At 37.3% G+C, this 12,311-nt stretch overlaps 1 protein-coding gene across 1 annotated transcript in view; it reads left to right on the plus strand.

Moving 5' to 3' along the window:
* The first annotated feature begins 1,103 nt into the window (after nucleotides 1–1,103).
* Nucleotides 1,104–12,311, plus strand: part of drd2b (dopamine receptor D2b) — a 73,374-nt gene continuing 62,166 nt past the window's right edge. The window contains exon 1 of the mRNA XM_039662528.2: nucleotides 1,104–2,005. The gene's annotated coding sequence lies outside the window, so the exon portion shown is untranslated. The remainder of the gene's footprint in view (nucleotides 2,006–12,311) is intronic.

Consider the following 12,311-nt stretch of genomic DNA (forward strand, 5'->3'; position numbering starts at 1 on the left):
TTTATTCTCTTCATAGAGAACAACCTTGAACAGTTATAGCATCTGACAGGAGTCTCATTTATCTTTTAATCTGATACGGTACAAGGTTAATTTTTGAAGCTATTTATTCTCCACACAAAATTGCACTCTGGGGATTTTCAAGTGCTGGAGAAAGAGGAAGTGGTGAAAGGATATCCACTCAAGCCAATATTCCAGCTGTGGCAAATTGTTACTAAAAGTTTGACTCTGAAGCCTGTGTTTTGTGACGCAAATATGAGTGTCACTCTGTGAATGTTATTTTAGTGATTTATTCTCAGTAGGCTTAATGAATCTTTTTACTTTTGGTATATATGCCAGAGTCTCATTATAATCTTCTGAAAAATGAAGTAGCCTGGTAAAAATGTAAGTAGTGCCTACAATTCTATAATTAATTCAAATCAATCCAATATTTGCACATTGCTTTTTACAATTCATGTGGTACAGGCTACAGCTTTTCAAACAAGGAGTCGATACAATTAATCAACCTATTTACATTAAATAATTCTGTAATTCTACTTAGCCTGAAAGTCTTACAGTATGGTACATAATAGTACTTTCTCATAAGGTTATCAGATTTAGCAAGAATATATTAAGAACAAAAAATATCAATTTCAGTGATCCATAGAGTGTGCCAGAGGAAACTACATGCCTCGGATACACAATGCCTGCATAGTATGAATTTTGCATGATGGAATGAGAACACTGCATGGGCCCTGATTATATTCCGGGCATGCTGTGGATGAATACAAATCTAAATGTATCAGCAATCATCCTACACAAAAACATTATCCATGAATGCAAAGTGTGCTTTCTAGATGTGAAATAAAGTCGGTGCATATTTGTGACAGGAGCTACAGGGCTATGTTTACAGTATCACTTCCAGCACCCCCTCAAGGTACACACCCATGTTCATTGATTGCTATACCACATCATGATGATTCACTGTGTGTGTGTGTGTGTGTGTGCAGGGTATGGAAGATATTGACACATCACATGGGGGTGGTGTACTGCTGACAGTAAGAACTGATTCACAGTTCCCTTAAAGCAAAGCAATTTTGTGGGTCAAAGGGAGTAAATTGTACTAAGGGTATATAGGCAGTTTTGCAAAAAGACAGATGATGGCAATAATGTGCAATAATACAACAATAATTTGCCAAGAATACCCATAAGCTTCACTATTTGAAAGTCATTAGAAAAGAGTTAGAGTGCAGGTTTCATTAAATTGAACGAGAAAAAATAAAAAAATACATAGACTGTATAATGCTAACATGCTGTTGGTTCTTTTCATGAGTGTGTTCTAATTTAGTCAGGTTTATTCAGTCATCTTTAATAGATACTATTAAACTAGCCGTACTGTTTGTCCATCAGAAAGTGTCACAAAAACATTTGGCCTTCATTTAAAACAATAGCATATATTTGTCCTCAACTAACAGTGTGCTTGTGCTATAATAATAAGTGTTGCAAGTGTCACATAGCCTGATGCAATTGTATTCTTTCAGTGTATTTTAGGTGTCCAAAAAAAATGTTTAGGGGTAACTGTAACAGTATTTTGTTCTGGAACTGGGTTTGTATCGGCGGTTACTTAGTGTTCATTCATTGGATCCTCTGGGCATTTTAACACGCGCTTGTGTTGAGATCAGTCAACTCCGCCTCCTACCTGCCACGCGCTCACAGTTACTGCTGCTGGATCTGAGCGCGCGGCACCCTGCATTCGCGCTCTTCTGCTGACAACACGTACTTAATGTAACTATTTTAAACTGCCAATTAAATTGAGATAGAAGACTAGATCTAATACCTGTTGGCCAGTTTCAGAGAGACCATAACGTTTTATTTAGTCAAGTAAAATTATTTAGCATCGTCAATAGAAAGAATACTGAACGAGTATGGACAGTTTCACACTGAGCGGGGAAAATATGCTAATCATCAAAAAGTTGTGGATATAAACGCGCAGAAGAACAGCTCATTCCTAATATCCTATGGCTTGAAGGTGAGGTGCATGTTTTACACAAAACTATTGGATTTATTTACTCCTTGATTGAAATTATCAGTGATAGCTCATTAATGACCTTTTTATGAAAGTGTTTGTCACTGCTTTGTTTATATTTTTTTTTCTCATTACTTAACGCGCGAGTGCACTAATGTCACATTTACGGGGAATTAAACAGCGGTGGTTGCCAGAAATTCAGGTATTAATTGATTGCATTTGGTGCCTGTATATTTAACATTTATAACGTTTATTGAAGTAGTAATATAGCCTACCAACCTGCTCAGACTACTAAAATATGTCTTAAAATAGAGCCTACCCCTATATATTATATATATTTTAGTATGCCATAATACATATAGGTAAAATAAACCTCATAAAATGTAACTTAAACAAAACTCTTTTTGTTTTATGTTCATTTGTTTAATAAAATTGTTAGAATGATTTTGCATTTTCACTTAAAAAAATGTATAACAATGCTTCAAAACTAGACTATATTGCCTTTTCGAATGTAGTAGCCTATATAGTTTCCACAGGAATTTATATGGCTAGTCGTACTTTTTACTTCCAAAACCACAATACTTTGTATGTGTATTTTGTAGTAAAAATCCATTTATTGTCTGTTAAATCAACAATTTCCTTATGTTAAAGTAACTTATTAACAGGTTTTAATTTTAGCAATTTTTAATAGTTTTTCTATTACATTATGAACATTTTTTTCAGTATCACATGGTATTGAGTAAATAGATGTGTGAGTAAACATAGATTAAACATTGTTTAATAAACAGTCAAGTGAAGAGCACCTTATGTGAACCCTCACATTTTCCCAAGAGTTTTTCCAGAAGGAAAAAGACACAGCCGGAAGTATTCTGTTTATTGATTTACAATTACATAATCACTTCTTGTTAATTATCGTTATAGATTACCCAAAAACATATTCTGAGATCTATTGAGCTGCCTAATCTTAGACAGTTGGCAAAGTGAGTCAATTGGCTGCCAATAATAATCTGTGCTAAATCGCTTACATTCAGTCAGTATGATGGTGTTCATATGTTCATGGAGTGCCGGTTTATGTACAGATCATAGTAGTAATCTGTAGTACCTGCTGGTTTTAATATTCATTTCTGCAAGTGTGGAATGTGAGAAATTGGCTCAGTTTGACATAAGACTAGAAATATGATGAATAGAATGGTCAAATGGTCTCCATCACAAAATTGACCTCTCAGTTAGAATGACCATTTAGCCTATTGACGAATTCAAAGAATGCCATTAAGCACACGTGAAATACTTTTATAAGGAAAAACTAAAGTGACTGAAAAATTCTGTGGACGACTTTCTTCCCTTGGGGCTTCTTACGTGAAGAGGCGTGGTCCAGAGAGCATTTTCTTGACATTTCAATAGAGGAAGAGTAAGACACCACAGATTGCCCTTTTGTTATTTAACAGAGCCTGTGTTTAGGAGCTTGTAGAACAGGGGGCAGTGTTTCACAAGAGCAGTCAACAAGAAAAATTGGCAATGAACCTTATTACCAGTAATCCATGATAGTTAGTTAAACTGATCAAAAATTTTCCTGGTGTTGATGCAAGTTTCAGCTAGAATTAAAGATATAGCACCAAATACCAGAGGCGGTTGACCATTCTGTATATCTCCATTCCAGATGCTGGGAACATTTAGTAATTGCTGTGCACAGACTAAAAATACACCCATGGAGTTCTCAGATTTTATGAGAGGCAAGCAAATAAAAGTCTCTGATTTGGTGATCTTTCTTTGGAAGTGCAGCACATTACGGTCAAAGTATATTTGGTAGCAGATGGTGGAATAGACATTATTAATGCTGTAAACAAGCTGTCCCTGAAATTGGTGTCCTGGAAATTGTCACCACTGTGGCATTTAATGTGTTTAATGGTTACAACGGTACAACTCACATTAGGTTGCTATTTAAGCACTATTATGAAAGTGTAACAAATGTCACAGTGGGCAAGACTATGCCCTTATACTTTTATGTAATTCATTTTTGACTCAGACAAAATCTTTCATGACATTTCTAGCTTTGTTTACCTTGCTGCCCACTATGTGATTCTGCTTAATTTAAAAGACAGGGCAGAGACATAAGGGGCTTTAGACCATGACTAATGTTATGGATCATAACCATAGGCAAACTTAAATAGTTACTGTCTCTAAAATGTGCATGCTTCAGCAAGTGCAGACCCAGCTGGGAAGTCGTTCAGACATTTTTACAACTATTAAACCTAAAACTATGATGCACATTTCGGGAAGAAACTTCTTCAGAGTTCATGTCTAGGATGTACAGCTCTAAAGTTACATTGGAAGACATTTTTAATACAGAATACAGAATGGTAAAAATGGACTGCATTTATATAGCATTTAAGAATAAAGAATAATTATAAGTATAATTTTAATCAAGTTATGATAATTGAATTGCTTATTAATAATAAATGTGTCATTATTCACTTAAATCAAATAAAACGCTTAGTGACATTTGACAAGTCCGTGGCACAGGCAGAGCGTCGACTGACCAAGGCAAAGCTGGAGGGATGAGGGAGCCTGGTGGAGCCGTAAGGACGATGCTCCCAGGTTGAGCCGAGGGAGGCAGAAGCCAAGGTCATGCTGACTGGTCGACGAGCCGAGGTTGAGCTGGAGACTGGAAGACTCTAGGCAGATCCATGCAGCAAAGTGGAGTTAGACGAGGAGCCCAGGGACTGAAGGGAACCATTGGAGGCGGGCCTAAGGAACTGGCTGTAATTGGTTGAGGAGGTGGATGAGGGAGGCTGAGCAGGATCATTGGAGAAGCAGGAGACTTGGAGCTAGGCAGAGCCAGTGGAGAAACAGAAGACTTGGAGCTGGGCAGGACCAGCAGATACACAGTTGACTTGGAACTGGTTGGAACCAGCAGAGACCAGGAACCAGGAGACAACAGGGATAATCCTCTTTCAAATCCTCATCAAAAATGACAAAGGCCAGCTTCAGCTCACCCTCAGTGGCGGGAGTGTGGGCGGGGCTTTTACTAGCACACCCACTGGTACAGAAGATGTTTCCGGCTCTCACACCTGGTCAGACTCTTGTTTGTGCCGTGGCTCCAGGGCGATGATCATTTAAGTCTTCACGGCAGTCTCAGGCTCCACATCTGCGGTGGGCTCAGGTGTTTCGTCTGTTAGAACGAAAGCGGCTTGCTGGGCTCAGGATCCGGATTGGGGCAGGTGATGTCCTCCTTAGCGGGGCAGATGAACGGGGACCCGTGTTTCGCCAGCACCCACTCCACATACGTGGCAAAATCCCACAATCACGAGCATACCTTTGACAGCTCACTTAGGTTGGTGTGGAAAAACATGCAAAGCAAGTGGTCCGAATAGTGGGTAAGGCATGCCAGATATGAAAAGTTCCTTGTGTGGTCCTCAAATGAGTGCTATCCTTGTTCCAAACAGAGCAACTGAACAGCTGGTAAGTCCATTGTTTTTTAAAGAAAAAACGCGGCAGAAATGTGTAGGCTCTGTGTTCTGTAGTGAAGTGTGTCTGTAATGAGCACACAATGATCAGAGAATTTAACAAACAAAGTCTTTAATGAACTTATCCAAAAGGAACACGTCAGAGTATCTTGAGAAATATAAACACAGTTTTTAATGAATAAATCCAAAAGGAACATTTTAATTGAAGTGTTCTAAAGAAACATGATTACTTTACATGATTTAACATGAATTTGTCTTATAATATGCATTTATTTTTAACAGATTTGCTCACCAACTCCCAAATGATTCGTACAACGACTCATTTTTCCAAACCACTTCTTTGCGTGACGCTAATCGGCGGTGATTGGTCAGATGACAGACCCAGTCTGTTATTGTTTGTTAGCATAACGCATAAACGTATTGATAAAGCACTGCAGTACTACAAGACGCTCTATTCTTTATGACAACTCCAATAACAGCGACAAACATTTCACATATTTTTAAAAAAATTACATTGGAGACCTACAAGCTGCGCTGAGCGTAACTTACACACACACACACGCGCACACACACATACTTATTGTGCCTTCCCTCCTCGCGCCCGACGCTACAAAACCATTCAAAACCCATAAAAGCAACGATTATTAATAATACTTACAGGTTGTGATTCATAGGAGGAAGCTGATCCATATACACTGGGGAAGTAAGTTACTGAGCCCTCCTTCAGGAACAACCGTTTGCGAATCCACATTTGAATTCATTTATGTTTTTGAACGATTCGTAATTAAAATGATGACAACACAATCGGGCTATACTCTTGTGGTATCGTTGCAAATGTGAACTCTTACCACCGATTCTTCACATGCTCGTCCCTGGTAAATAAAAACAAAGTGGCTGAACTATCTTTGCATTGTAGAACACAGCATCTTTTCGACACAATTTTCAAAAATCCATGATAGGGGCTCTTTAACATGCTGTACAAAATTGTCTAAAACATCTTCAATATATCAGGTTGCTCTAGTGTCAGCAAACTGTTATATTAAAATCCCCCTAAAACACTGGCCAGGAAGCCATCAGGGGTGTTCCAGCCCCACATCATCATCATCTGTTTAATGCTGCTTCCCTTACTGACATGGCAGGAGAGCTCTTTGCTTGACCCTTGAGGCTTGGAGACACCCTCCTATATTGAAAACGGGCACGGGCTGCTCAAGACATGGTTGTTAGGATACAGCATGGGCTTACAGTCCTAATGAGCTCATCTGAGGCTTGTTATGGTGCTTCTCCGCTGCTGCTCTCCAAGAAGCAGACGTTTCCACTGTTTCCCTAATGGTTGCTTCAGAGTGAGTGAGTGCTGGAACAGACAGATTTGGAACACTGGAGTAATGTGGGTTTGACACACAGCGATAGTTTCGTCGATGTTATCTAACAAACATTGCTCTGTGTGTTTATTTAATTCAGATTATGCAGAGAAGCGCCTTTGTTCTAGTAAAACTTTGATTATCTGAGGGTGGAGTAGACACTCCACAGACTTTGGCCTTTGGAATTAATTATTGTTTTATTTTTCATAATGAAATACCAGAGTAGTAATTTTAAACCAAAGCATAAAAAATAAATCACAAATTCTTGAAAGTGAATTTTCAATTATGTTAAAAGAAAATTACTTTTTATTGCATTTTGTTGTTTGTTTGTTTGATTATTTTAAAAGCTCAGAATATTATTCTTGTATCAAACTACAAACATTTCTTTAAAATTTAGTCCTGACAAAATTAAGGGATTTCATAAGGATTTTTTTTCTGTGGAAATCTGCTCTTAGATTTTTCCGTATTTGTCAAATCTTTTGGACACACTGTATGGAATTATGTCAAGGTCAATTTGAGCCTACTGTTATAGTAAGTTAGCCTGGGGTTCCCCATTCTGCCTTGCCGCAGCGTGATTTTATTCGCGTTGCTAGGCAGTCTGGATACCATGAACCAAATTTTCCCTTGAAATAAGGAACTAATCACAGAACGGGGAGGGAGCAGGCGCATTTGATAATACGCGATTTGATAATATTCGATAACACCCAATAATACGGCTCTGGGCATTCGTAAACCACGCCTCAAATACATGAAATTGAACATGCGGTTTCCAGACCATGTTTCATTCTCAATGATACGTGGTCTGGTGTTAGCCAGGCTAATAGTAAGTAGTTTCATGATGGAAATCTCTCTACAGGGTTCACAAACACATCATGTTGTCATAGCAATTGCAATGTACATTGTTATACATATGAAAATGCTTCCTGTTTCTCCGCGCAAATAATGTTTCAATACTGTAAGACACCATTTGCATACATTTGAATGTGATTGTCTCTCTCTCTCTCTCTCTCTCTCTCTCAAAAAAAGTTTTACCATACTGTACCTTCCACAAAAATACAGTTATTACAGCCAGTGTTACTACTGTAAAATCATAAAATTTAATTTCATTCTTTAAAGATCATTTTGCATGACAATATATTAGATCAAAATCTGTTTTTTTTAAATATTCATATTGTGTTACCTTTCTGCACAAGAATTGATGGTATTTTTTTTTATTTTTTTAAAGCACTATATAATTACTGCATAATGACCATTATCATCATTTTGTACTTCCAACAGCTTGTTCAGTGGAAAAAAAGAGAGAGAGAAAAAAAAACACACACTGTTGGAGTGAATCCAGGAAAGCACTGTCTTTTCTGTCCTAGTAAATTAATCCAGCTAGGACATTCGGGGGAAATGGCGTAGTCACTGTTTTTGGTACATTATTAATACAGTATTAAATGGTTTTAATAAAGTTTTTAAACTTCAAGATTAAAGGGATAGTTCACTTTGAAATTAATTTTGATATGTTTTAGCTTACCTCAAGGGCATCCAAGATGTAAGTTTTACCTTGACTGGAGGTCTTAGACTTCCAGTCAAGGTAAAACTTCCGAAATCTCTGTGTAAACAATGAGTGACGTAGACGCGCGATAGATGACTTCCGGCGCATGCGCAGACCGAAGCATCTGTCAGATCAGTTGGACATGGCTGTGGTTACACAAGGTAAAAACGATATAAATACTGTTCGTTTTCTCACACAAACCGCTCGTTTCGTGTCTTAGGCCATCAATGTGTACTTACATTTACGAGTCATTAAATCATGTTTTATTTTTACTTCTCTGTAAATGCTCTTTGAGGTGAACCAAGGGTGGCCCCCTAAACCTGCATTATATGACTGATAGACAACAACGGTTTGACTGAAAAATATTAAAATTGAAAATACTGTGGAAACAAAGAAATCTACATCTTGGATGCCCTTGAGGTAAGCTAAAAGATATCAAAAATTAATTTCAAACTGAACTATCCCTTTAAGACAACTGCGTATTGATTTGGACTTTTCAGTACTGATAGTCCCTGTTTATCTAGCTGACAGGATTTTTTAGATTACATTTACAACTGTGGTCTTCGGCGTGGTGAGGTGCAGACTCTAGCATCAGTCTCTAGAGTGCCTCTTGAGATCAGGGGAGAGAGGTTTACACGCACAGCTCTTGCTGGCCTAAGACAGGTCCATTTAATTTGACAAAATATTTGCTTTATTATTATTTTTTTTAATCTCATACTTCCAACAGCTTGTTCATTTTACATTAACCCTTTGTGTTGAGGTTGCTGGGGTGCATCTGGCAATTTCTCAACCATTTTGGAAAACAATTCACTTCAAGATCACATGAAAAGCAGAGAACTGGAGAGTCATTATGTCTGTGTAACGTGCAGGGTCAGCAAGGGTGATGTCTCTTATATTGAATCAAACTGACTGTTTGTGGTTAAATGCTAGGATTTCCACCTTTTCACACAGGTCACTTTGCTTCATTTTATGTTCAGCTACAGCTCCATGTTCAACTGTAGCAGCGAAAGGAGACATTCAAAATATGTCTAAGTAACCATCCAGCAGTTTGAATGCATACTACCATGTATTGTAGAAATGGCCGAAGGTAAGATTTGATTTAATGGAGGAGCAGGTGGTTTTTCAAATTTAATTTCAATATCAATTGGTTGAAAGGACCCATTTTCAATATCCATTTCCCTAGTTTCTCATCAAGTATTACTTGTTGTAAGGGTTCAATATTTGTATCTTTTTCTCAAAATGTAAGACCACCACCCACTTTTTCTCTTTTTCTAGCTTGCTTTTGAAGTCTGTATGCTTTTTCTAAGCTGTACTGCATCCATATGTGTTTCTTTTTTTGTAAGTGGAGATTTAGATCGAATTCATATACTTGTGCACAGACCTTTTTATAAATCTCTTTGTTTGTGTGTTTGAAGTATAATTGTATCAGCTAAACGCTGGAAAAACCATCCCTCCTCATCCTTCATTAAGGTTTAGCACCTGCAGAATAATCCTTTCTGTGTATCTCGATACGGTGAATTTTGCCTTGTCATTTCAATTGGGAAAGACTTCCAGTCAAGAGCTTTAAATATTGAATGTACTGGTAACTTAACCCACCTAGAGGGGAAAATTGTGCTGTTAGATGTTTTTTTTTTTTTAGAAACACTTTGCTTACTATACAGCATTTATAAGGGCGTTTTATACTCAAAGATTAAGCAAATTGCTTCATGATTTTGATTTTGCAGTACTGATAGCTCTCATTTATATCTAGCCTTATAGAACACTGAAATTCAGAAGTGATCCTCCCTAACATTCATGTTGAATAAGAGGTAAATTAATGACAAACATCTTTGAAACAAACAAACAAACAAACAAGCAAACAATAAAAGTATGTTGAACTGCACTCATTTAAAAAAAAAAAGAAAAATTTACAGTGGAGTGCACATGCAAAATAAGATATTTTCAAGAATGTTCCAGTTTCGTTTCCCTTTTTTTAGTGAATACAACAAAGTGGGATACTTTGCTTTGCTTAGGAGACCACAAGACAATTCGCAATGCACAAAATACACTGAATAATTCAAATACAATAACCAGAGCTTTGTACTTGATACTATGATAGTGAATCTTGAGGTAGACCCAGTGCATACTAGATATCAGTGATATAGAACCTGACAGTGTCAAGTCTGGTATAACTTAAGGCACTATGAAATGTCCAGAGTCAAGGTTAATCTGTTTGGTGACCTTCCATATATGGACACATTCTTGTTGAGGTAAAAGGTTGTGTGTCAGACAAGGTGATACATTACATTCTTCAGCTTGCTCTTATATACTACAGTATACTATTATGTACTATTAGTGACTTAAATACAATGCTGCAGGTACAAATTGCTACAGTTTCATATTGACGCTAAAGATGTACATCCGATCATGTGCGTCGGATGTAGACGAAAAGCGTCAAAAGCGTCACCAATATAATGCCTTGGGATGAGACCATGGTGCATAGCACTACCAACAACATGGTTGTGACATCAACTCCCAGATCGCATAGAATGAAACTTGATTACTCTGTAACTGGCTTAAATGCATCAGAAAATGCTGCACTCTCCTCTGAGGTTGAAGTTTGTATCTAAAATTAGATTTGAATCCAGGTAGGGATAGGTTTAAGGTTGGGGCCAGTCATAGATAGATAGATAGATGGATGGATGGATGGATGGATGGATGGATGGATGTAACAGCTTGAATGGCTGTTAGATATAAAATGAAAAATTGTCTGAAGAATGTCTCGGTTGAATGGAATTAACAACATTGTAACAACATTATTGAATGGTTATGATTTCTAGCATGTCATTCTACACCCAATATACAATTGAAGATTAGTTGTTCATGCTTCCCTTGAGTATTTCTCATTTTGGTCTGGTAATTTAAGACTGGGATAAATTGTAATGCTCCTCATGTGAAACAGGCATTGTCAGTGATTTGGCTGCCTGAATATATATTTGTGTTAAATGACATGGCTTTAGTTTTTAAAGGAAAAATTGCCTCTTGGTTAAATATATAAGGTGTGATGCTATGTGGTATTACATTACTTTAAGTTGATGGGCTTGCTCTGGTCCTCTGAATCCAAATTCTATATAAAAGTAATTTATCAATCCTCCTTGTGAATCATCAACTAGGAATGGCAGGAAACTATAATTGATATCACTTGTGTTAAAAATGGACCATGCAGAAAAAAATACCATGAAGTGGAGTTGTGAGTCGAGCAGCCAAGCATAAGGACTGGATAATTGACAAGCAATCCCCTGACATTTCTCTTCTCTTCTCTTCTCTTCTCTTCTCTTCTCTTCTCTTCTCTTCTCTTGTAAAAGATTTTCTGGATAAGACATTTGGAAGAATGGTAGAATGGTTTTAGATAATTATAGGCCAATTTCTAATTTGTCTTTTATTTCAAAGATCCTTGAGAAAAAAAGTTCTTCAACAATTGCAGAGTTTTTTTTAGATGAAAATAAGATATTTGAGGTCTTTCAATCCGGTTTAAAAAAAATACCATTCTACAGAAACTGCACTCTTGAAGGTCTCAAATGATATTCTACTTATTGGTGACTCTGGGGGCTATGCTATGCTTGTGCTCCTAGATTTCTGTGCTCCTAGACCATGCTGTCCTTCTTACTCGCTTGGAGCCCTGCGCATGCATAAAAGGAAGTGCTCTTGAATGGTTTAAATCATATCTTTCAAATAGAAGTTTTAATGTTATCATGGGTGAACATTCATCTGAGGCAGCTTCTCTATTATGTGGTGTTCCTCTGGGTTCCATCTTAGCTCTGATTCTTTTTTCTTTGCATATGCTACCATTGGGTTCTATTTTTAGGAAACATGGTATGCCATTTCATTGTTATGCAGATTATACTCAAATCTTTCTGCCCTTAAAAAGAGTTCAGATGGTCTGGAAGCACTTTTGACCTGTTTGACTG

The sequence above is a fragment of the Pimephales promelas genome, chromosome 4, assembly GCF_988280905.1.
Source record: "Pimephales promelas chromosome 4, fPimPro1.hap1.1, whole genome shotgun sequence".
Lineage (NCBI taxonomy): Eukaryota > Metazoa > Chordata > Actinopteri > Cypriniformes > Leuciscidae > Pimephales > Pimephales promelas.